We start from the raw sequence: 26,712 nt of genomic DNA on the forward strand, positions 1-26,712 counted from the left end.
CGGCTGTCTCGCCCATCAGAACAACTGCATACAACATGCTCACAACTAGTCACGGCTACATCGGAACTCCTACTGCCCACTTCTCAATATGCACTCTCTACGACGACTTCTCGACAAGAACGCTCCACTACCACATCTCAACAAACACTGCCAATGGAGGCGGCTGAATAATACTCTTTGGCGCAATCTCTGGCACTGGGACTCAGTGTAGCCACCTTTCAGCATATTAATTATGATCCTGCCAGGTTAGGTGAGAGCGCTAATGCGCTCTTTCCTAGACTCGGTAGGCGCGCAGGCCCCGGATCGAACCCGCCCGGCACATTAACGACGAGGGTCGATGTGCCAGCCAGCCTGGTTGTGGTTTTTAGGCGGTTTTCTACATCCCACTAGGTGAGTACTGGGCTGGTCCCCACGTCCCACCTCAGTTACACGACTGGCAGACATCTGAAACACTTTTGCACTATTTCATGATTTACACTAGACACAGACAGCTGGAGTGCACTGATTCCTTCCATGGAGGGGGAGGGGGGGGTGGTACAGGGTGGCACTTTGACAGTGAAAAGATAGCCAATCCTTATCATATCTTAACAACAGTCTAGGCTTTTGCCTAGAATAATGGGCTGAAGACACTGTCAGCTTAAACGATCTATAGTAGGGAACAGATATGGTGCATATTTGACACACTCCACTTCGGTCGCCTATGTCAGGTCATTTTAAACACTGTATATCTGTGATTCCGATTTTAAGGATGAATATCAGCCCGTATCTCCTCGTACATAGAGGTTTGTTGTTTTATCTGATGACAGCTGATTCTGCGTCATTGCCGATGGTGGCCACGTGGTGGTCATCAGGAGGTAGTTGCAACCTAATCACATAAAATGCCAGACCATGATAAGAGCTACATGGTAACATGTAGCTCTTAATATGGTCTACTATCTTATGTGATTGGTTTTACTGATGTGACAAGCTCCATTTTACAAATGGATGTACAAATCGCTGATGATACATTTCATGAGATGTTCGACCGCTTTACTAACTGATTGTTTGCTAATGTAGAGTTTGTTTGTTGTCTTTCTGAAGAAGATGGGCTTAAATCCATTGATACCATGCTTCAGATTGAGTAAAAACTACCGTTTATTACAACTGGTAGTCTGTCCCGTTCACCTGCTGTTCTGTAAACGTTGCTGAAGTGCAGCAGTATACAAAGTACTGAGACATAGCTAAAATTGTTTTTTTTTTATTTTGCTCAAACTGTTTCTGCCAAAAAAAGCGAAATTTGTTGTTATACATAGTGAAACATTTTAGTCTCAGCTCCCATATTTCCAACAACTTCCGATAGATGTCGGCGCTGTAGTAGCCTTCAGTATGCCGTCTTTAACGGAGGTGCGTTGCATGCAGAGAGCTGTCATCTAGTTTCTTTCAGAGGAATGCCAGGCCATTGCAGATATCCATAGCCGATTGCAGAATGTATACGGAGAGCTGTCAGTGAACAAAAGCACGGCGAGTTTTGTGCAAAGTTTCGCGCCAACCGGTCAGATCTCCCGCCTGCCAGCAGATGTTGACAGCTGTGACTCCTGCAATATTGGAACGTACGGACACTCTCATTCTGGTGATCGATGAATCACGACTCAACACCTCGCTCCTCAACTGAATGTCTCTTTTGTGCTAACATACTCGACCATCCATTGGGGTACTCAAAGGTGTATGCCCGATGTGTTCGTCGCCGCCTAACAGGGGACCAATAAGGACAAAGACAGAGCATCTGTGTGGAATTCCTGTTTGGCCCAATGAAGGATGCAACTTCGTTGGAAACAGCACGTAGATGATGGGGAAGTTATTCATGCAGAAAAAAGTCGGCTCCACCGTCGATCGGTAGACTGGTACCAATCGGGCATACAGGCCCTCCCCGTAAGGTTGCGTAACGCCGTCGCACTGAACGGAGATGATGCTGAAAAACAGGGTTTTGTAGCCAAAAGAGTGGGGAATAATATGATGTGTAGGAATCCCGAATAAGACCTCCCTGCTTTCAGAAAAATATGTGTTCCTTTACATATTGAACGCCCTCTCGTACGTGGACGCCCCGGCTTCTTTCGCCGACAATTTTGAGAAGTAGCGAGAAGATTAGGGAAGGCAGGGGCCAGAGGACAACCTTGACAAACTCGTTTGTCCGATAAAACCGATGAGCGTTCCTTCCGTAAAAAATAACAACACCCTTCAAATCATCCTGAAGAGCCCTGATTATCTTCATTAGTTTTGGACGACACCGTGTCATCAGAGGTAAAGGATAGAGTCCCTCCACGCTGAACGTCTCATATGCCTTGTTTATATCGATGAACGCAATGAACAAGTCTTCTGCTTGTCGAGTGTGAAGATCATTTCAATAACAAATGAGCTACCGGTGGCTCGTATACCAACCACTTCATCTCCGACTACAAAACATGAGATTCAGGGTACAAACCTTCGACAGTCCTCTCCAATCTGCCCAACACCACATGCTCAAACACTTTTCCGACGACACTCACCAACGAATGCCATCACCGCGACTGCATTTATCCTCATAATCAAAGGTGGTATCGAGTATCTCTTGCAGCACTGTACATGCCGCCAAGTCTCAGTAAAAGTTATAGGGCAGTGAGAAGACTTTGTAGGTTCAACAGGTTCTGTATGGGTACCATCTTCCCAGTTTCAAACAACGCAATAAAATTTTGGAGCTCCTCCTTTGTAGCCATGGCGTCTTGCCATGTCGTGCTAAGTTGACACTTGAAAAACATGGCACCTACTGCTTTTAGGTTGACGAGGGCATGACGATCTTCTGTGGTTACTACGTGAACTTGCCCTCATCTTGCAGCTGTGGACTTTGTCCGGCATAATTTGTAAATGGGTATGATGTACGACTACGTCCACGTCTCCCACAACATTTCTGTTTAGAGTTTCTGTACTTTTGTTACCGCACAAGAAAATTAGCTTCATCCCTATCTAATATTACCCAGTACATTAGACTTTTTAAAAAATGGTGAAGTTATCCACTGCCTTTAGCTATAAATGAAGTAATTAATACGTAGTTATTACGTATCTGCCGTCAGACACGTCCTAATAATGGCTAATAACGCATGGTCAGTGCTGCTCCCTATATTGCCTTTGGACATAATTAGCAGCGACTGTATGCAGACCACTGCATTACCGTGCAATATTGACCTGCAAGCATCAGCAGTGAGATTTGATCAATAGAATCGGCGTAAGCCTACAGCACCTAGAGTTATTAGAGTCAAAAGGGACCAGCATCTCGTAAGAACCATTTGTAGACGTAGCTTGGAAGAGAACTAGTAAGAAACATGGTGAATACAACGGCTCCAGTCCGAATATTTCGTTGGCTTCTTATCTGTTTTTAGCATGCGAGTTACAATACATGTGAAGTAGAAGCATTCATTTAATGAAGCTACACTATCGTATTCTGCATGTGATACTTGTGAAAAAAAAAAGAATGACAACAACAAGTTTAGTAGCTTCATTCGAATTTGTTTGCTCAGGGAGACACTAGGTATTCAGAGTCGCAACTATGAAGTTTAGTGCTTTATATTACTCTGCGGTGTAAAAGATGCGAATAGTATCTTAATTTGTAACATATCAAACACTTAAATTAGTCTCTCAGAGTCTACATACTGAAAATATGAGATATAGATGGTGTAAAAACAATTCGTAGAAAAAGTTTTGGAGTGTTCATGGGAAGAAAAAGAAACATTCATTTTATATGACAGAAATTTCGCAGGCGCATGAAGGTTTTTGTGGTTAGTGATGGTCCGAGATGGTTTTCAAAGTACCGTATGATGAATACTGCTGTGGGCATATTGTGGAAAATGCTGTTCGTTTATGTTAGTGTACAACCAGCAACAGCGTGCTAGTGATTGTCTATCACGGTCAAAACAACCAAGGCAGACGGGCAAAAAGATCTTGTAGAGTACCTACCGGCGACTCGTACACCAATCAGTTTATCTCCCATTACAAAACATGATTTCAATTACAATTCTAAAACAGTATTCATCGCACGGCAGTTTGAACAGCGACACTGAACATCATTAACGAACCAGCAGCAGAAAAACAGTGTGGTATTTTTGTCACATTAAAAAGGAGGTTCCTTTTATCTCCTATAAGAACTTTAATATTAAGTATACGTAATTTTGTAAGTATACGTAATTTTGTACGTCCTGTATATTAGTATGGGTCGCACAGTAAGACAATTCGGTCAAGTACCTAAATTAACTACTAAAATAAGAGGAGTAATATTTTCTGTGCATATTATCGACTTTTTCAAGCCAACAATTTCCGTACAATACTTAAATCACAAAAAATGTACCTTAAATATGTGCATATCGTTTGGTCCAGTAACGTATCTGTGATATTATTGGTTTTTAAGCTCCACTGCGGGCCGCTATGAATGCCTCTCCTGCACTAACCTCCTCATCTCACAGAAGTCTTTACAGCTACTCACAGCCTTACTAATTTGTTGAATGTGTTCCTGTCTGTCTTTCCCATCAATTTCTGCCGACAACAGCTCCCTCTGGTACCACGCGGGTTGTGACGTGATGTTTTAAAGCATGTCCTGCCATCCCGTCCTTTCGTCTTGTCAGTGTTTTCCATATGGTCCCCTCTTTGCCAATTCTGCTGAGAAACTTTCGCTAATGATTGCAATGTCATCAGTGATATCCCGTCACCCTGAAATATAATCTCACGCTTGAATTTTTCATTTATTTCCCTCATTGCTTCTTTGATGTAATGGTTGCGGGAGCTTCTTCATTGCTGCTGCAGTATGCGGCCGAGAACTGTCATGAAGAAGGATACATATGACAGGTATAGTATGTGGACTCCGTAACATCAGGCGAAATCTCTCACAAGCACTCATATTTAGCAGGAGACACTACATATGTAGGTATCAATATATGCTCACTGTGCGCTCAGATCTGTAAAGAACGACGTGACGCGATCGACAGGCGTGCTAGAGACGCCGCCAAACACATATGTGCAAAGCTTCGTCTTGTTTTCACTGTGGTCGCCTTTTCGCCATTGATCGGACCATACTTTCTAAATAGCCCTCGTGTTATCCAGTGAAACGTCGTAGCTACCTCACTGGTACCTTTACCTTTCCTAAATCCAAACCAATCTTTATCTAGCAGATCTTCAACTTTCTTTTCCATTCTTCTGTATATTATTCCCGTTAGAAGCTTCGATGTATGAGATGTTACGATGATTGTGTAATAGTTCTCGGACTTACCTGCCCTTGCTATGTTCGGAAATTGTGAGGATGGTATTTTTATGAATGTTTGACGATACGTCACCAGTTAAAAACTTTTTTTATTTGCAAAATTTAGCTTCAGTTCTTGTTGTAGCGTTGTACCTGCTTTCCGATAACCTCGTCATAAAAGGAAGCCACTCTCCTTTCGCCGTATTCTCTACGTTGGTACAGCTAGTTGTCAGTGCCAGAATGTTATCTTTATAGCTAGTGGTTCACGTGAGCAGAGGCGAAACTCGGGGGAAGCCAATTATGGGCTGCGTTGCGGGTCAAACACTTTTCATCGAAAACGCTGCAGTATCACCATTATCGCCCTCACAAGCGCAGCTGAGAATTGTCATGAAGACTGAAACGCATGACAGGTACGTTATGTGGGCTGCATGACATCAGGGGAAACACTCATCTGGCTCTCATACATGACAGGAGACACTATTTATCGTGGGAGATATGAAGGGCTTATTTCAATAGTGGTACAAGTCCATTTTTGTTCATTGTGAGATACAGAGTCCTAAAGTTAAATGAGGGCTGAAAAATCTGCTGTTGAGATACCAGAAATATCCAACCATATGGCTTCTTGCTAGAGACCAATATTTCGTTCTGTTTGTTTGGATTATTAATTGCAGAAGCATCGTAGGCAGAAAAGTGGAGGTAATGGACTTGTACCACTATTGAAATAAGCCCTTCATGTAAATGCTCACTGTGCGCTGACAACTTAAATGAGCGATGTGATGCGATCGATGGGTGTAGTGGAGACAATTTTCAACACATCTCTTCCAAACTTCATCAGATTGTCGTTGTGGTTCTCTTTTCGTGCCATATTCAACCCTATTTTCCTAATAGACATCGTAGAACCTAGATTTTTCATTGTTTTACTTTAAAATAAGAAATATAATTTTAATACACGTGTTAAGATGCACACACTGTGGATAAATCTATAGATACTAACATGGGACGATATAGAATGCCTTTTTCAGTCCAATCAGTTTCCCAGTAAGGATTTCTCTCATCTCAAAATTTGTTATATTGGCAGGTTGCTTATTGTAATTTCTAAAAGACCAGACTCTAATAAGTAATAACGATCTACAGCTATATAGGATACTTCCAAATATATTCGCTGATGGCGAATTCCTTAGCGTGATATGTATTAGGTATATTTATATTATCCATCATTGTGATATGAAATTTTGTGTAGCACCTGAACTCGTACTTAGATTTCCTGTTTATAGCGAACGGTCAGCTTAACTACTTCGACTATCCATGCATACTCTCTGGACCCACACAAACCTCCGTATCTCAGCTGTCTACTTGCTTATGACATACTGTACTGGCTCATTGTTTAGTTTCCTGAAAACTACGTTATGCTATAAGAAGAGGTGTCAACGGTTATTCGTAATATCTACTTACTGATGAAAGGCATTTAAGGAATACGTATCTTAGTTTAGCCGCATTGTGAATACCAGGAAATATTTAGCAATTTAATTGTGGAATACCTGGAAATGTTTAGCAATTTCATCACTGGTATACAGTGATAAATAATATGTGAAGTATAGTTCCTACAGGTTTAATGCAGGTGGTTTCTTATACATATCATATTTGAAATATGAACTAGTAAAATAATTTAAAACATAAAGTATGACAAGGCTACAGTCTGTTGTTCCCACAATATCTGCAGGCTCCAGCAGCACTCCGTCTTCAGGCCACAAGTGCCCCACCGGGAACATTCTACCGCCGTGTCATCTTCAGCGGAGGAAGCGAATAAGAGGGGTACACCACTCTCCCGGTCGTTATGATGATTTTCTTTGACCGGAGCCGCTACTATTCGGTCGAGTAGCTCCTCAATTGGCATCATGAGGCTGAGTTCACCCCGAATTACCACAATATCACTGTCGCATTAAGGAGTCTGTTACTAAAAGCTGTATGAGATTTTTCTAAGTAGAAATACATGTTAAATAGGAAAGAATATGTTTATAGGTGAATGATAATGTTGTCATTATGCAGCAAATATGTAAATCTTACAAACATTACATGATTTTTCTGGTTAAGTGACACAGATTCCAACTGGTGGAAGCACTGAACGGTTAAAGTAGCAAGTTAAGACCAACAGAAGCAAGTATGTAACATCGTGATTACCTTTTATAGGTCTTTCTGCAGCAGACTACGCCACCGTCTAGCAACGTGACATATAACCACATTCATTCAATCACACCACTATGAGAGTTATGAGAAAAGAGAAATAAGGAAAAGAAACAGAAATGCTAGTGAAAATGGGCTACCAAACTAATGAAAGGTGGCTACAGGATCCTTTGAGTCTATGGCATTCTCTCAATGCAGCAAAATTCACTATCTGCCATTTCCAGAAATGAAAAGACGAATCCTGAATAATAAGCCGGACGTCCAATGAGTAATGCAACATTTTTTCTGGAAGCAGTTTGGTTTTATTCAGGATTCCAATACATCATATTATTGTCCACTCTTTTGACTAGAAAATCCTACGCCACCTTACTGGAAGCTCATGTATGCTCGCATTGTTCCACTCTACTAGTCAATTTCGGAGCCAACGTTTTGCTGTATCAATAACCTCCCAGTCATCCAAGTACTGTTTCCACCGGAGTGCATCCATCATTGTACCAAACTGATGGAAGTTGGAAGCTGCGAGATCCTGGCTGTAGGGTGGATGAGGCAGATCAACCCAGTGAAGTTTTATGACTTCGTCTCGGATGCGCAGATTTTGTAAGGCCTTGCATTATCATCGGAGCGAGGGGTCCTAAACATGGTTTCTCTTATTACCAGATTCTGTAAAAATAAGAAGTTGATTTGCATTTTTCTGACGACGACACATGAAGTCGATTCTCCGATTTCCTGAGGATAGCATAATAAACCTCAGAGTTGATCGTAGCACCATGAGGGAGGACATCAAACAGAATAGCCCCTTCAGAGAACCCAGAAGACAAGCGGCATGTCTTTGCAAGCTTAGGTCATGGCTTTGAGCTATTTCTTCGAAGTGACGAACCCATGTTTCGTCGTCTGTGACGATCAGCCTCGTAACGCACCAGCAATTCCCCACAGAGCGTCCTTCGTTGCTGTTTATGGTCCTGTATAAAGTAGCGAGGAACCCAACGGCCACACACTTTTGAGTGCCCCCATCGGTGGGCGATTGTGTCAACAGTACGAACAGCGACGTGCAGTTGAGTAGCGAGGTGTTTCATGGCGATCCGTCCATCCCCACGAATGAGTGTTTCTACGCATTCCAACACTGCAGTATTCTCAAGTGTGTGGGGTTTGCAGGGGTGTAGGAGATCAGACAGGTTTGGGCGACATGGTTGCGATGATGACAGACGCCTCGCCTAACGACCCACTGTGCTTTTGTGCACGGTCAGGTCTCCGTAGACGTTCTGCAAACGCTTATGAATACCTTCGACGCTCTGGTTTTCCGTCAACAGAAACTCAATGGCAGTGCTGCTTCGAACACACCTCCGTTACAGACGCCATTTTGAAGGTTACGAATACCGCCGCAAACTATGGGAAAATTTTAAAACTATAAAACAAGAAATTCTGCATTTATTCAACCGAATTTGGCCGAGCAAAAGGGCATTGCATTGCTTATTGCACGCCCTTCGCACACTTCCTGGGAGCGACTGGTGACAGTGCCTTAATAGTCCGAATATCTGTTGCGTTGAAGTTACGGATCGCGTAGGGTACAGGTGAGGTCGACGTAAGCCTTGAAATTTCTCTCTTTGACATGATGATACCGTCACGTGTTATGTAGAAATATGACTTTGTTAACTCGTCCTGTAATTGGTAATTAGTCCGCACTGCGCTGACCAGGACGACCGGCTCTTACAGGGTGGGGTCTCCGGTAACTGGGCTGGCGCGCCGCGGCGTGATGCTGTTAGTGGTGGAGTTAGGGCCGGCACGGGACGAGCCTGTTGCACAAGTTATCGTTGCTGCGGGTCGCCGCAACAGCGTAGCGCCGGCCAGCCTGCGGCCTCAGTTACAATCACGTGCTTACCGTCGTGGCGGCGGTCCCCGCTAAAGGACGGGCAGCACGCGCCACGCTAATAGCCCACACAGCAGGAAGCCGCGACTGCGTCGTTCTGGTAAACCCACGTATCGCCTACCTGGCTGTACCATCGTTTCTGGTGAGCGAATACTCTGTGACATCGTTCTTGTACGTCCACGTATCGAATATTTGTCCCCGTCATCAAGTCAGGCATGTGTATATTGTGAATAAAGGAGGGTTTAATATTTTCAGTTCCAAAAATAAAAAATAAAAAAAAATCACACCCGGACAAATGCTTTCACGGCGTGTTGACTACAGTTACCGTGGTCTTTCATCTCTGCATATAACAGAAAACTGACTGTCTGTCTTATCATCGCCCAGTCCAGGCCGCTAAGGGCAGAATCTTGAAATTTGGGAAGATTGTCGGTCTTATACTGCAGGCATCGTTTAAGACATGATTTTTCCAAATTTCACTCCTAATGTTAAATAGGGGGCGAAATAGCTTTTTAAAAGTACGCCGTCATTAACGCATTTCAGAAGGAACAACTAGAAATATTCGTATTAGGTTCCTCAATCAGATATAAAGAATTACGTGTGTCTGTATTTTTGGTGAATGGAGTGAAATAGAGGATGAGATGTGTCGTGAAATCATTTCGAAAGCTATTGAAATTTGGATCTAGCTTCCCGGGTAAAAATAAGAAAGTACGTGTTTCGCTGTTTTGAAGATTCAGTCCTTAAGGGGTTGGAATTGGGCCTAAATGACACACTGACTCAACACAGCCCAGCCGAAACCAAGATGGAAACTTCAAAGTTTGAGAAGGTATTGACCTTATACTGTCGGCATAATTTAGTGAGGGATTGTTCGGCATTATACTCCTAGAGCGGAGAGGTAGGGGGTGAAAGGTCTTTCGAAAATAGGCAAAGTCAATCTTGAAGTTATAAGCAAGAAAACTGGTATTTAGCTTCTCAGGCAGAAATTGAAAAATATGTGCTTCAGTATTTTGGGAAATTCAACCACTGATTGGATAAAATAGGTTGTGGGTGAACTTAAAGTATTAATATACCATTTTCTAAGCATTGTATATGAAAACTGGTATTTGACTTAGCTTGGAAGTAAAACAACAGCCTGTGTGGCTCAGTGTTTTTCGAAATTCAACCCTGAATGGGATTTGGTGTTGGATGAAAGTTTTTATAGAAATACTTCATCATGAAAGCAGTTTTAAACATAAATCTAGGAAAATATGTATTTGGATTCTCGGTTGGAAATCTAAAATATATGAGAGTGTTTTTCTGGAAGTTTAACCCAAAAGGGGATAAAATAGGGGATGAAAGTGTATATGGAAGTATTTAATTAACAAAGCATTTTTTGAACTAAAGCTCTGAAAGTTGTATTTTGAGTCTCGATTAGTAATAAAAAACACGTGTTTCAGCGGTTTTGGGAAATTCAACCGCTAAGGAGGAGAAATAAGTGATGAATATTTTATGAACATATTTCTTTACATTAAAACATATCTATAGCTACATCTGTTAGCATTAGCAACATCTATACATCTATAGCTGTATCTATTGGTGTTTCACTTCTGACGAAATACGTGTTTGGAGATGGAAGCTTCTATGAAAATAATACCACAACATCTAAAAATGTAGGATTAACAAAGATTCCAGCTACCAGAATGGCATTTAGTAAAGGAGCATTCGGCCAAGACCATACTTCTACGACCGCATCTGGCATGACAGGTTTAGAAGGCTGTGCAATTTGTGAACAACATATAAATTTTAATAAAGAAAAACGAAAGGAAATTCTGTACAGATCATACAGACTACGCGAGCGAAGCAGCGGGTTCTCAATTACATTGAACTATCCCGTGGTGTTACGATGACTCCCGCTGAAAATCGCCTTTTCATTTGGAAGTTTCATTTTACACACTATAGTCGCGCTTTTCATAACTGTGACGTCAGATCTCGTTAAACGGTAACCTCGGTATTGAATTCTGGTCCGGCAAAAATTTTCATCTGTCACTAATCAATTCGTACAGCAGGTGTGTAATGGCTTTCGCAGTTTAAGAATTAATAGAGGTGTAGGTTGTCGGCTGTATCTGTTTCTTCTAACATTCGCACATGTTTAAAGAACACTGCATTAGACTACAAAGACACTGAACGATGCAGACATTGCCAACCTGTATTTCACGGCACAGCATGGCAGAACACCGAGAGTAAGAATGTCCTTCCCTGTGCGGAAATCGCAGGAATACGAGCGAGTGTGGGACAGACACTGTGACATTCGGAAGTTTGAGTCAGCCAAAGTGATTAAGGTGGCCATTCGCGTTAACCGGTAATTGCGGATTAGAGCCTCGGTCCAGCACAAATTATAGTTTGTCACTAATCATTGGTGCAGCTGGCGTATAATCGTATTAGTCGTCTGCTAATACATTTCGTTAACTGAATTAAGTTTCTAGTTGAAGGACATTAGCAGTAAGTGTTCTTTGCTTTAAATCAGATTTCAGATATAGAAGGGTGAGTCGACGGTTGCTGATACGGACGACCTCAGCTTTCTCAACATTCGGAGTGATCAGGCACTTTACTAAGATATTAGATCGAAGGGATGCCCAAAACCTGTGTGCTAATCTTAATGGCTCAGTTACCCTTATATGCGTATAAGCTATTATTATACGTCTGAGGGGAGAATCTTTCAAGGTATAAGCCCAAAGCAAACTTTATTCAATTATTGGTCAGTTTCTTGTTGAATTGTTAATCATTTAATGTTTCACCAGAAATTACATAGAACTCATTTCAGTCGTGCTTGGATCACGTTAGGTTGTGTATGTCTGTGTCTATTCTCTTAAATATAGGAGGGCAGATTCCATTTTCCAATACTTTTCTGGGCTATTTTGGTACTACGGCATAGCTTAAACTTACAAAAGTAGTTCAGTATTCTAAAACACAAACACACACACACACACACACACACACACACACAGACCACAACACTGTGAATGCAACTATTTCACTGATAGGACATTTTTTGTGAACGGAATTGTACAGGATGTATCAAAAAGAATAATCAAATTTTAAGAAATCATAACTATAGTGTTATTAAGGTTGTGCGGAAACAACGTACTGTTGGAAAGAGCAAACTCTCTAGTTTTAAATAGTTCCCGCTAGGTAGCAGCAGTGTGCGCCCACTTCATTTCTAGCAAAAATGGTTTCGGGACAACAGAAAGCGTTTTGTGTTCTAAGTTTTACGCAGTGCAGCGTCAGTAACAACTGTTCGGCGTTACTTTTGTACTAGGTATGGTGTGGACCCTCCTACAGCACAGAGCATTATACGATGGCAGGAATAAGACTGAGGAAGGTTATTTGCGTAAAGGCAAATCGCCGAGCCGTCCCTGAGTGTGTCACACGGAGGTCGAACGCATCCGCCATAGTTTCACAAGGAGTCCGCGGAAACCCGTTCGCCGTGCAGTTCAACAGCTCCACTTGCCCCCGATGTCCATCTGGAGTGTGCTGCATCATGTTTACGCATGAAATCATACTAAATTCAGCTACTGCAAGCTGTTCGTGTAGGTGAGAAACAACAACGTGTGGAATTCTGTAATTTCGTTCTTGGCAAGATGGCGGACGACAGTTTTCTTCCACGGTTAGTGGCTCTGGCTCTGAGCACTATGGGACTCAACTTCTGAGGTCATTAGTCCCCTGGAACTTAGAACTAGTTAAACCTAACTAACCTAAGGACATCACAAACATCCATGCCCGAGGCAGGATTCGAACCTGCGACCGTAGCGGTCTTGCGGTTCGAGACTGCAGCGCCTTTAACCGCACGGCCACTTCGGCCGGCTTCCACGGTTAGTGTTTAGTGACGAGGCAACATTTCATTTAAATAGAAAGGGGAATCGTCATGATGTTGGAATATCGGCTACGGAATAACCACATGAAGTTGTATAACATGAGAGGCACTCTCCAAAATTTATAGTGTTTTTCGGGAAAAATATGTATGGTCCGTTTTTCTTTTCCGCGAACATTGTTAGAGGAAGCATATATCTCTATATACTTGAGAACTTTGTTTTCTCACAGTTGCAGAATGATTCGAAGCGTTTCATTTACCAACAAGATAGGGCACCACTATCATGTCGTCTGAAAGTGCGGGAATGTTTAAACCAATGGGTTACTGAACGATGGATCGGTCGCACTGGACCAAATGATTCAGTCTTACATTACTGACCTCCTGGGTCACCGGACCTGACTGTATGTGATTATTTCTTGTGGGAGTTTATAAAAGACTGTGCCTCCGTTATCAACAACAATTAATGAACTGAGATATCATGTAAAAGCAGCTGTGGATGCTGTGACTAGCTGCAATGTGCGAACAATTGACTACCGCATTAACATATACTGTGCATCTCAAGCGGAGCATACTGAACACCTGTGAAAAGGTATGGAAAAAGCTTTGAGTTTCCAGTTCATCACACAACAAAATTCCTTGTATATGTTTATTAGTTTCAGAAATATAGAACGGCCAGATCGGATGATTATTTTTGACACATCCTGTGGTTTTACTCGCATTCAGAAAATGTCTTACTACAATCTATATCTGGTACAGTAATGAATTTTCATCAGCTGACTGAGAGTATGGCCGTACACAATCCTTTTTTGCCAAGTGTTGCCAAATACTTTATGGGGATTTTTCAACAATGTGTAGTTCAAACCGCTAATAGAAGGGCACCTAAGTGTCATCGCTAAGTTGATCATCAACCCAAAAATTGAATTTACAACGGAGAAAGAGACTAATAAGCAACTTAATGTTCTGGAAGTTTTGCTAATGAAATTGATGTACTGGTCTTTCGGCCAATACGTTTATACAAAAGTCACACATACTGATCAATGTTTCCATAATGAATCCGAAAATTATCAAAGACAAAAAGGAGTTGTCAGTAAAACCTTGGTGAAAAGAAATAAAATTTGGGAGTCGGGTTATTTACAAGATGAGCCGAATTACTTACAGTGAACTTTCAAGCAAAATGGTTACTCCAGTGAGGAGGTGGACTGAACACTCTGCCCAAGAAGAGAGGAATTTAGAAATAATGAAGAACAATGGCCACTAACTGGGAAGTTATTTCCTTTCATTGAGACGATAACAGATCGCATCGGGAAAAAGGTTGGCCTGGTATACTGTTGAAACGATCTTTACACGCATCGATAAAAGACTGAGACTACCCAAACTTAAGCGGCATGATATCTTTACGATATTCTTCATAGTGTTGTCAGAGACAGTACACCATTATCTTGACATTAATGCAAAAAGAGGTTAAGCGCCCCAAAGGTAAAACCTGGCAAAAACATCTCATTTAATACACTCAGCCGGCCAAATAAAAGACCGTTGTTTTCATCTTTTAATATCCGATGAATCAGGATTAGCCATTTTAGTAAAAACATAATCTTGTCTGATTTTAATATTATCTGCCAGTCTAATTCCGATTGACTCCATTACGGCACAGTCCCAGTACTGACACGCAGGGGCAGCTGTCTGTGTCCCGTCATACATTATTCTACGTCCCATCGTTAGCAAATGCGCCTCCGACGCAGATTTCTCAGGTTGTAATGTTAGTGTGGGGCGATAGTGTTCATCTAATTCATCGTGAACGATGCGGATTGACTGCACACTGTACGTTTCCCATAGTGAAACGGTACTTCGCAAACACCAGAATCTCTCATGTACATCGGTTGCTTTTCTATCACATTCCAGTGGCATATATTCAAACTAAGGAAGATTTTTAAAACATAGAGGTCTCCTTGAATCTGTCAGAGATGATCTAGGACTGAGGAAGTAGGCATTTACAAATTGAGATTAAATTAAAATATAAATGCTGACTTTGAGCTAACGACGGATTATATTTAATCGAGAATGATGATAACACGCAGAGATATTCATTATGTTTTCTGTTGAGTACTTCCTTGACATACTCGACAATTTGCTTACGCAAGTTTGAGCAAAACTCATCATACCGCAAAATAAATCCACAACTGAAGCGGCAGAAAGTTTTTGAAAACGTTAGCAAGACATCTCTGAACGTATTTAGCTGGATTATAATCTTGTGTGGAAGGGAGACGTGGACGAAAATCGTTTCAGAGAAAAACAGAATGGAAGCTTCTTTTCTGGGTTGATATTACGTATCATATGGAAGCAATAGAGATAAATTCCGTAATAACTGCAGAAGGAGTGTAAGGTTCGGATACGGGAAACAGGTTCAAGTGAAAGCAGTACTTATATTATGATCAAGAGACTGACAGGATCATGAGCTGCATGAAACCTGTACTCGAAATCAAGATCACAACTACATGAAAAAGCATGGAAACGTTTGTAGACTACATATAGATTTAGAATGTTTAATGGTTAAAAGTTGTCTCACGCAAACTTTGGAGATTTCGCTCATTCTCAGTAATTGTTTGCGAATATTTGGTACAGCAGAACAGATGTTTGTGGGATTCTTCTCTTGATTGCTACACAGTAATTTGCGGCAGCTGTCTTCCATCTTACAATGTTTCACACCTGTTATGGTGTCAAAGTCCTGACAGAAAGAAAAAGAGTACGCTGCCAGCAAGGAAAATGCAACAACCCTTAGCGACAAAGTCTTTCTATTGACAAGTGATGTGGCAGATATTTCATCAATGTGGGAGCATACGATCACAAATGCAGACCAAAAGAAACACAGTAAAGGGTGTCCGTAAAAGTCGTGTCATTACACCATAGTGTCGTCGTCGTAACCCCCCACCCGTCCAGGCGACAGAAAAGATTGTAATCTCTTTCGCATAAAGCTGCCGAATAGCCTCCTGCAATAGATTCCCTAAGCAACTTCCACTTGTTGTTACAGTTAGGCAATGATTCTTGCAGAGCCTGGTTAATGGGTAGGCTTCCTCTTTACCATGTGCCGTACGTGTTCAGTTGGTGGAATATTTGGTGAACTTGTTGGCCAGGGCAGTTACTGTATACAATGAAGAGTATGAAACTTCCTGGCAGATTAAAACTGCGTGCCCGACCGAGACTCGAACTCGGGACTTTGCCTTTCGCGGGCAAGTGCTCTACCATCTGAGCTACCGAAGCACGACTCACGCCCGGTACTCACAGCTTTACATCTGCAGGTATCTCGTCTCCTACCTTCCAAACTTTGCACACTCCGCTGCAGAGTGAAAATCTCATTCTGGAATGAAGAGTATGTTTGCGTCGCAACAGACGTATGAGAATGTACATTGTCCAACTACACAGGAAGCGCCAAAGAAACTAGTATAGGCATGCGTATTCCAATATGGAGATACGTAAACAAGCAGAATACGGCACTGCGGTCGTCAACGTATATATGAGAAAATATCTGTCTGGTGCAAAAAAATTTGGACATTTGTGGTAAGGTCTTATGGGACCAAACTGCTGAGGTCATCAGTCCCTAATCCTACATACTACTTAATCTAACTTAAACTAACGCTATGGACAACACACACACACATTCCCGAGGGAGGACTCGAACTTCCGACCTGGGGAGCCGCATGGACCTTGACGAAACGCCTTAGACCGTGCGGTTACCGGGCGTGGCTGTCTGGTTCAGTTGTTAGATCGATAAACGCTGCTGCAATGGCCGGTTATCAAGATTTAAGGGACTGTGAACGTAGTATTACAGTCGGCGCACGAGCGATGGCACACAGGGTTTCCGAGGTAGCGTTGAAGTGGGGAAATTCCCGTACGACCATTTCACGAGTGTACCGTAAATATCAGGAATCCGGTAAAATATCAAATCTCCGACGTCTCTGCGGCCCCTAAAAGATCCTGCAAGAACGGGACCAACGACGACTGGAGAGAATCGTTCAGTATAACAGAAGTGCAACTCTTTTACAAATTGCTGCAGATTTCAATGCTGGACCATCAGCAAGTGTCCGCGTGCGAACCATTCGACGAAACATCATCGTTATGGGCATTCGCAGCCGAAGCTCACTCGTGACTCTTGATGAATGCACGACACAAAGTTTACGCCTCGCCTGGTTCCGTCAACATGAACATTGGACTGTTGACGTCTGTAATCTTGTTGCCTGGTCGGAGGACTCTCGTTTAAAATTGTGTCGAGCGGATCGACGTCTACCGGTATGGAGAAAACCTCATGAATCCACGGACTCTGCATGTCAGCAGGGGACAAGCTGATGGAGGCTCTGTAATACTGTGTGTCGTGTGCAGTTGGAGTGATATGGACCCTGATAAGTGTAGATACGACTCTGACAGGTGACAGGTACGTAAGCATCCTGTCTCATCTCATGGATCCATTCTTATCCATTGTGAATTACGACGGGCTTGGGAAATTAATTCCAGCAGGACAATGCGTCACCCCACACCTCCAGAATTGCTACAGAGTGGCTCCAGGAACACTTTTCTGAGTTTAAACACTTCCGTTGACAGTCAAAGTCTACATTTCTGAGCATTTCTGGGATGCCTTGCAACGTTATGTCCAGAAGAGATCACCACTCCCTGCAGCCCTGCAGGGTTCCTGGTGTCACTTCCCTCCAGCTCTACTTCAGGCATTAGTCGAGTCCATGCCACGTCATGTTGCTGCACTTCTGCGTGCTCATGGATAACCTACAGTCTACACGATATTAGGCAGGTGTACCAGTTTCTTTGACTCTTCATTGTAAAAAAGTACAGCACTTTCTTGTGAAATATTAACAGCTTGTGCAATGTGTATAGCGGACACTGGTTAATTTACCTCCAGCAACATTAAATCCAATAGCTACCTGTAACCAGTGACGTCACACATCATGAAGCCTAGGATGGGACCTGTGTGTCGTGGGCGAATGCACTCTACAATAGGCATCTCATCAGGTCTGTAACATACGCGTGTGCGTCCATCACTCGCAAACAAACGTAACATAATGTCATAACTAAAGTCTGCAGGCGATTCTTTCACGGCACCAAAGTTGCTAAGCTTCCCGTAGTGTCAGTGGTAGACTGTGGGAAGTGGCATCAAAACGATTATTCTCGTTGGTGTGGAATCTATGAATATGGCGATATATCAGCTGTCTTTCCGGAAAATATGAAACACACAATGTCTAAGACAGGAAGAGGTGACAAGTACGAGAATTATCGCACAATCAACTTAACAACTCATGAATCCAAGTTACTTACAAGAATGATTTACCGATGAATGAAAAAGAAAATTGAGGATGTGTTAGATGACGAGCAGTTCGGCTTTGTGAAAAGTAAAGGCATGAGAGAGGCAATTCTGACATTGCGGTTAATAATGGAAGCAAGACCAAAGAAAAATCGAGACGTTCATAGGATTTGTTGACCTGGAAAAGGCATTCGGCAATGTAAATTGGTGCAAGAAGTTCGAAATTCTGTAAAAACTAGGGATAAGCTATAGGGAGAAAAAAATGGTTGAGATGGCTCTGAGCACTATGGGACTTGACTTCTGAGATCATCAGCCCCTAGGACTTTGAACTACTTAAACCTAAGGACATCACACACATCCATGCCCGAGGCAGGATTCGAACCAGCGACCGTAACGGTCGCGCTGTTCCAGACAGAAGCGCCTAGAACCGCTCGGCCACTGGGGCCGGCCTATAGGGAGAGACGGGTCATTCGCAAGATGTACAACGGTCAAGAGGGAGTGGACATCAACGATTAGTTACCTGAAGTAATAGGCGCCCTGTTTATTAAAAGCAACTGGGATAGAGCTAGGGCCAATATTCGGCGAGCTCACCAACGAGAGGTGCTTCATTATAATGGCGGCAGGCGCCTCTTCCAAGAGAAGACTGGCGACAGCATTTTTCTCCGAAACTTCAATTCCGGGAAGCAATCCCGTGGCGAGGGGAGTGGTAAATTGGCTCCGCGTTCTCTTGGACCTTATACAAGAATTGTTGGCACCAGTTAATTTATAAGTTAAACATCCCGAAACTGGCAGGATTGCGAAGGTTCACATTAGTCACATTAAGCTTCCGGCGAGTTTTGCTTTCGAGGGGAAGGCTGAACTGTGTTCTTCACAGTTCGACTTTTCTGCCTCTTAATGTCGCTTGCAGCGCTAATTTCAATTCCCGCCAAGCGCCATTTTATGTTGTCTAGCGATCCGAAGGCGGTGCTGTGTGCTCTGCGCGAAGCGTTTCCTCGTTGCACACGCAGCTGAGAGTGAGCGGGAAGGCCGGCAGTGGCTAGTGGTCCCGAGTAGTGTGACGATTGTTGACGCTATGTCTAGTGTGGACGTGGCCTCGATAAGGTTATCGGCTCTGGGTCTGAATAGAGGTGTCTGATTCAAGACTTTACGGGGAAAAAAATGGCTCTGAGCACTATGCGACTTAACTTCTGAGGTCATCAGTCGCCTAGAACTTAGAACTAATTAAACCTAACTAACCTAGGGACATCACACACATCCATGCCCGAGGCAGGATTCGAACCTGCGACCTTAGCGGTCGCTCGGCTCCAGACTGTAGCGCCTTGAACCGCACGGCCACTCTTGCCGGCCCGTTATAGAAATTCTATCAGTTCTGTTTTCTCTATTTTGCCGGTGTGGAAGCAAGACTGTGTCTCGGTACCGGTAGTTATGTGTCGGAGTGTGCATCAATCAAAGTAAGACCTATAATACACCTTTGTTCAGCGGTGGTTGACATTCACATTCCGCTATAACGGCGATCCAGTAACCTGGCCACATTGCCGAAGTTATTTGTCGGGACTACTGTTGACTGTTCGTGTCAGACGCTTTGGTATTCTCTTCCGTTTATTCCGCTGGGTGCTGTTGGGTTCATTTCAGTGTTCTCCAGTTTAACTGTTTATTCCCTAATTTTCGTGGAATTTAAATTTTCTAAATTTGCAAGCATCTTTTTTCTGTAAATTGTTGCCATTATAGTTACCTAACAATTGCACTACATAATTGTTGGTGTTTTAACTGCTTGTGTTGTCATAAATTCAAACGTAGAGCGAAGCTAGTGGGTGATTCATATTACCTGGTTCCTCATCCTCAGTAATGCTAGAATAAAATTTATATTCAAGGATTGTGTTAAGATTTTTCGGTGAGCTACTGGGAAGAAAGAAAAGGAGGTGCTTCAAACGATGCGATTCACTGATGACGTTGCTATCCTGAACGAAGGTTATAACACTCCTGTCTACTACTGCTATACCATAACCCCGTAGCTGGAGGCAGTTTGCAAAGCAGAATTATTTTGTTAGAGTAATTATGGTATAAAACAACACAGCAGTGTTACCCTCTGAGAGGAATTTTATTGTTGACCGAGTTGTACCTAACGGAGGTGGCTTATCGGAAATGAAAGTCGGAATTATGTAAATATTTGAATAGTAATAAAGAAAATTTTTGCCTATCTGCACTGTTTAACGGATAAAGAAAACGGTCGCCAGCCTAATTAGGCAAGAGAATTATTAACATTCTTGTTCAGGAAAATAGTTATTAGTAACTTCAACGGACAAACACAACCTAGACTTGTCCACACGCGAGCGCAATGAACTCTCACACACACATATGTTTACGCTAAGATTGAAGCTAACAACTAGAGCAGCACCAACTATTTGCAAAAATATAACAGATACCGAAACACACTATTACTTCCAGGGCTTGTCCAAACTGAATGGTCTTTATAACATTACTATTAACATTCACTGCAGAATCATTAATTGGACATAGATTAAGTATTATTGTTCAAACATTTTCCTAGCTGGCATGAAATTATAAATGTAATTCACTGCAAAATTATGAACTGGTCACAGGTTAAGTATCTCTCAACTAAATATTATTCTGTTTAGAAAAAAAGTTAAATGGAATTCACTTACAATGTCTTTTGAATAAAGAAATTATTGTTTCATAAATAGTGGTACAGGATAACCTGTGGATTTTATTCCACTATTAATATGCACTTTCAATATCCAAAAGAAACAAGTGCTTAGCAAACATAAGTGTATAACTTTCCATAAATGCAGTTCACGACTTTTACGACAGTGAGACTCATTGTTGACAAATTTACAAGAAACTGACCTTTTAAAATTTACTACAGGCAGCACTATGTTCATTAATTAAGCAACACTTTATAAGGCTCAATTTTAAGAGCTTTTAATCTTTAAAAGAAACTGCAAATTGTCTTTATTACCACAATCTTCTACTTTCAAGTAAATGATTAAATAGGAGACTTTGAAACTCCATTAAACTTTAAATTAGACTATTTCCATCCCTGGGAGGCTTTCACAAGACTACATTTACTACCTCCCACAATTTCACTAAATCCACAGTAAATCTGAACACTCCCTTCTCACCAAAGATCAAACAACGTTATTTAATGTTCTGAGGCTTTCATTTTTTTCCACAGACTAGGACACTCAGTAATCATAGTTTAAATGGAGAGGAACCTGAAAAGTGTTATGTTAGGGAAAAATTCAAGGTAGGTACATAAATTCTGTTATAAGTTACCTTATATTTGAGCACACTAACACATCCAATAAGCTGATCCTTAACTGTACATTATTATAGTACTCCTTTACAGTGATTGCGCAATGTGGTGGCAACTGCATGTTGGTAGGTGGATTTGCTGGCAGAATTGCTGGACTCTGTCCCTTCTTGGTGGCGATGATGGATACCAATTTCAGAATCGTTCCAGCTATTTATCCATCCATCCGAGGCATTGGAAAGCGGCAGAAACAGCCTCTCTCGGAACCAACACAATATACAAATTTTACATGGCAGTGCACAGTTTGGTAGCTCGTCCCCGACTGACTCTTGTTCTACTTTTTCTACCTAGGTCAACCACAATTTGCGCGCGCTACTCAGTTCCGTTCTCGAGGGGACCCACAACACCTTTTATATACTAAAGAACTAAGAACCCTAAGTGAGGATCAGCAGTTTACATAACAGCAACCAGACACATTAAATAAAACAGAACATAATCACAAATTGACATCTCTACAAAAAAATATTCGCACAGAAATTACAATTACATACAGTAAGTTTTGTTCCCTCCAAATGGGACAAAGAATTTAAATGACAGATACACTACTTTGCATAGATTCAAACCATGACATCAAAGTTTTTACAAAGATAGGAGTAAACAATTTTGTGTTATCGATTCAATCAAACACATTTACAGAAGTTCAACGATGCAACATTAAATAAAACAAAAGCAAAATAAATCAGTAGAGTACTAGGCTTATGGTGTTACAAGGTGAAGAAGAATTACATGATCTCCTGAATGGTGTGAACAGTCTAATGAGTGCAGAATAGGGAGTGAGAGTAAATCCAAGAAAGACGAAAGTGATGAGAAACAGCAGAAACGTGAGCAGCGAGAAACCTAACGTCAGGATTGATGATTACGAAGTAAATGAAGTTAAGGAATTTTACTACGTAGCTATCAAACTAAACAATGACGGACGGAGCAAGGAGGCCATAGCAGACTAACATGGTATAAAAGGGCGCTTTTGGCCAAGAAAAATCTACTACTATCAAGCATAGGCCTTAATTTGGGGAAGAAGTTTCTGGGAATGTACGTTTGAGCACAACACTGTCTGTTAGTGTAACTAGTGACTGTGGGAAAACCGGAACAGAAGGGAATCGAAGCATTTGAGATGTGCGGCTACAGATGAATGTTGAAAATTAGGTGGACTGATAAGGTAAGAAATGAGGAAGCTGTGCGCGGAAACGGAGAGGAAAGTGATACACTGACAAGGAGAGGAGACAGGTGATAAGAAATCCGTAAAGACATCAGCGAATGACTACCATGGCACTAGAGGGAGCTGGAGAGGCAAAAACTGTAGAGGAAGATAGAAACTCGAACCCACCCAGCAAATAATTGAGGATTTAGGTTGCAAGTGCAACTCTGATATGAAGAGGTGTGCTCAGGAGAGGAATTCGTGGCGGGCAGCCTCAACCCGGTCACTGAGATGAACCACAAAAAGTAAAAAATTATGATTGTCTTGAAAATCATAAAAGGCAGTACATAATTATTAATAGTGTGTGTAATCATCACAACCGGAAATGCAATTGAATGTCCAGGAACGAGGTCCCATGTTGGCCACAAAATTTTAGGTCGGTACTTGAGTTTCTAGCTGTTATGTTTTTCTGTTGGTACTTCGGTTGGTGACGGTTTATTTATCGACTGTCTATTTTTGTTTGTAGTTCTCTGTTGCTATTTGAGCTTACATATCATTTTGTCATTTCTATATAGTGACTGAAGCTGTGGACGCTAAAAATTGGAGTGCCAAATAGAGAAATCGGATCATTTTCGATATATTTCTCTGTTCGATTACGATGGCTGACAGCAGTGGAGGCTGTCAGAAACATCAGCGCCATGTGTGAGGATAATGCCGTTGGAAGGATCACTTCAAGAAAATGGTTTTCTCATTTTAAGGAGGATCGTTTTGGCATTAGTGAGTCTCCACGTTCAGGAGTAATTTAGGGGTATGATGAGGATCGTTTAAACGCATTAATCCACAACGATCCACGTTAGTGTACACGAGTACTGGTAGATGTGATGAACTGTGATTATTCCAACGTCGTGCGAAATTAGCATCCAATAGGATAGGTCCACAGATCGGGTGTATGAGTACCGCATGCTTTAAAGCAAACCCATTCAATTTTGCGGGGGGGCATAATTGCATCTCTGTTTGCTCGTAATCAATTCGCTCGTAAGCAACACCAACCATTCCTACTCTGTATCGTTACTGATGACGAGAACTGGTGGCTTTATGCTAACACAAGGAAAAGAGAGGAATTGTTGAGCTCAAACAAAGAAGCAACTCCACGTACAAAAATCTGCGTGGATATACAAAAGGTAGCGTCATACATCTGGTGGAACGGCGACGGTGTAGCGTACTTCGAATTACTTCCTCAAGATGTATCGATCACTGCTGTCATTTATTGTCAACAACTGAGACGTCTTGCCGACAGAACACAAGAACACCGATTCGGATACTGCGTGAAGTGACGCTGCTCCACGATTCTGCTAGACTGACAGGAGGTTGATAGTGAAGTCATTCCGAACCCACCTTATTCACTTGATCTTGCGCTCTCAGATTTTCTTCTTTACCGTTTTCTGTCGAAGAAAATTTAAAGAACTTTCTTTCCGGATGAAAATGCGCTCCGAACATGTCTCGACGAGTCCTCCGCCTCACAGGTATGTGATTCCTACAGTCCGGGAATCTAAAAGTTGCCCCAGCGTTGGCACACTGTTGCAAATAGTGAAATATAATATATTAGTGATGATTAAAGTATCTGTGGTGTACATCTGTTGTGTTTGTTAAACTTATGGAAAAACGCTACGAACTTTGCACCAACCTAGTAAAAAAAATGGTTCAAATGGGTATGAGAACAATGGCACTTAACATCACAGATGTTATTCCCCTAGAACTTAGAACTACTTAAATCTAACTAGCCTAAGGACATCACACACATCCATGCCGGAGGCAGGATTCGAACCTGCGACCGCAGCAGTCGCGCGGCTCCGGACTTAAGAGCCTAGAACCGTTCGGCCACCACACCAACCTAACAGTTCTTGTGGCTGGGAGTATTCCTCCACAGGCGTGGTTGATAGGTGCTAAACGCTCGTTAGTTCATGTGGATATGCGGCATAATGCAACACTGATGAGGCGAAAGGTGGGGAAATGATCATTGTCTAACATGAACGTTTTCGTGGTCCAGGTGGAGGAAGGATAACGCCGCAGAAACGTACTGATGTCCAAATCTTCGAACAGGGTGTACTCACCGATATTACTTCTCCAAGTGCATCTTTTCAGTGGTGTATTCGGTCCTGACTTCATTTTTATGAATAATAAAGTGGGACTGCATCGATCTATGCAGATGGAGGAGCTCTAGGAATGAAAATCTGTTCGTCGAATGGACTGGCCTGCCTATTCTCCAGACTTAAATTCCATCATTCACGTGCGTGATGCGGTGAGGAGAAGTATTGCAGCATTTCTACACGGATCGACGACCATCCTGCAATTGTCGAACGTGTTGGTGAAGTATTGGAACGCCCTGCCACAATAAATTTTCACCAACCTCATGTCCAGCATGGGAGCATGTTGCAGAACTGTCTGTGCTGATCACACACACTACTAGGAAGGATGAATTGCCTTTTGTAATCCACCGTAAATCGCGTCATCCTCAGTGTAATAACTGTCATTGATACAATTGAAATTTATCTTCGTTAGATTGTGTATTTCTCTCAGTCACCTACTGTACTACATCGTAACAATTCTTTCCATGTCTGGTCCAAGTTTCATCGAACTATGTCACTAGGTAGTGATACATCGAGTGATAGTTACGTTAGTCCTCAAGTGTTGCTCACCAGTGTATAATGGGAGTTGTGAAATGTTTTGGTGGAAAGGTTTATTTATTGTTTGAGAGCACTACCTACTCAGAATTACAAGATATGTTTGTGCATCTGTGGACATTCACTTATGCAGGGAAACCTTCTGTAAAGTGAATGCGTCCTCTAGTAACTCACTACGACCTCCCCCCTACACCCCCCCCCCCCCCACCCACACACACAAGCCTAGCCGCAATTGCTGTGTTTAGCACTGGACATTCCTAATGACCATGGCGAACGTGATACTGAAAATAATTGAGTGGATTACTTGAACTATGATCTCCGGACTGTATATTGTGACGTATTGTGTTAAGTCAGTAAAACGCCATGGTATGAGTAACTGGACTGCGTGAATTGCAAAGCGATGGGGAATTTTTTGTTGTGTTTTTGTAGTATTATAATACAACACACTGCAGAGGTAACCACTAGCTTTGTTTAAAGAGTAGGAGGCCAATTTTCGTAATCTCCAATAGTGCAGTTGCACTCGGTTACGTGAGTGGTGGTGGTGGTGGTGGTGACAGGTCAAAGGATCCAATGGGAACTCCGCTGACGGAAATAAATACATTAGCGAGGCAGAACACTCATCGCTCTGTAGACCCTGGCCGGCAGTGACTTCCGCCGTGTGAGAGAACTCTCCGTTGGCGCCCTGCGTTGCCGACAGCAGGGATCTCGATAGCCGCCAGCCTCTGCAGGCCACAGCAGTGACATCAGCGATACGCATCACCATCGGCGATGGCGCCTGGAGCGGTCCCTCGGCCCTGTACACATTCACCGCGGCAGCACGCAGAGACTCCTGTGTGCAGAAACCGACCCGCTGCCCTCTGGGGAAAGTGAAGGACGCAGCGGGCGCGATAGGCAGGTTGAGAGTGCTGCGGCACTATGTCCTGTCCTGGTGGCGATCACTGCTATTGTTGCAGCTGTGCTTTGTATTTTCCCACTGAGAGCATCTAGCCTCATTTCACAATCCCACTATATGTATGTTATTCTCACCCACATGCCACTACACTGCCAACAGTAGCCTTTGGTTCCCTATACAGTAGTCCTTCACGACATCTTTCTCCCTTATCTCATCATCTTGTTCCAAGACTTATTACTTTTGCTAAGA

This window comes from Schistocerca serialis, chromosome 1, assembly GCF_023864345.2.
Source record: "Schistocerca serialis cubense isolate TAMUIC-IGC-003099 chromosome 1, iqSchSeri2.2, whole genome shotgun sequence".
NCBI classification, from domain to species: domain Eukaryota; kingdom Metazoa; phylum Arthropoda; class Insecta; order Orthoptera; family Acrididae; genus Schistocerca; species Schistocerca serialis.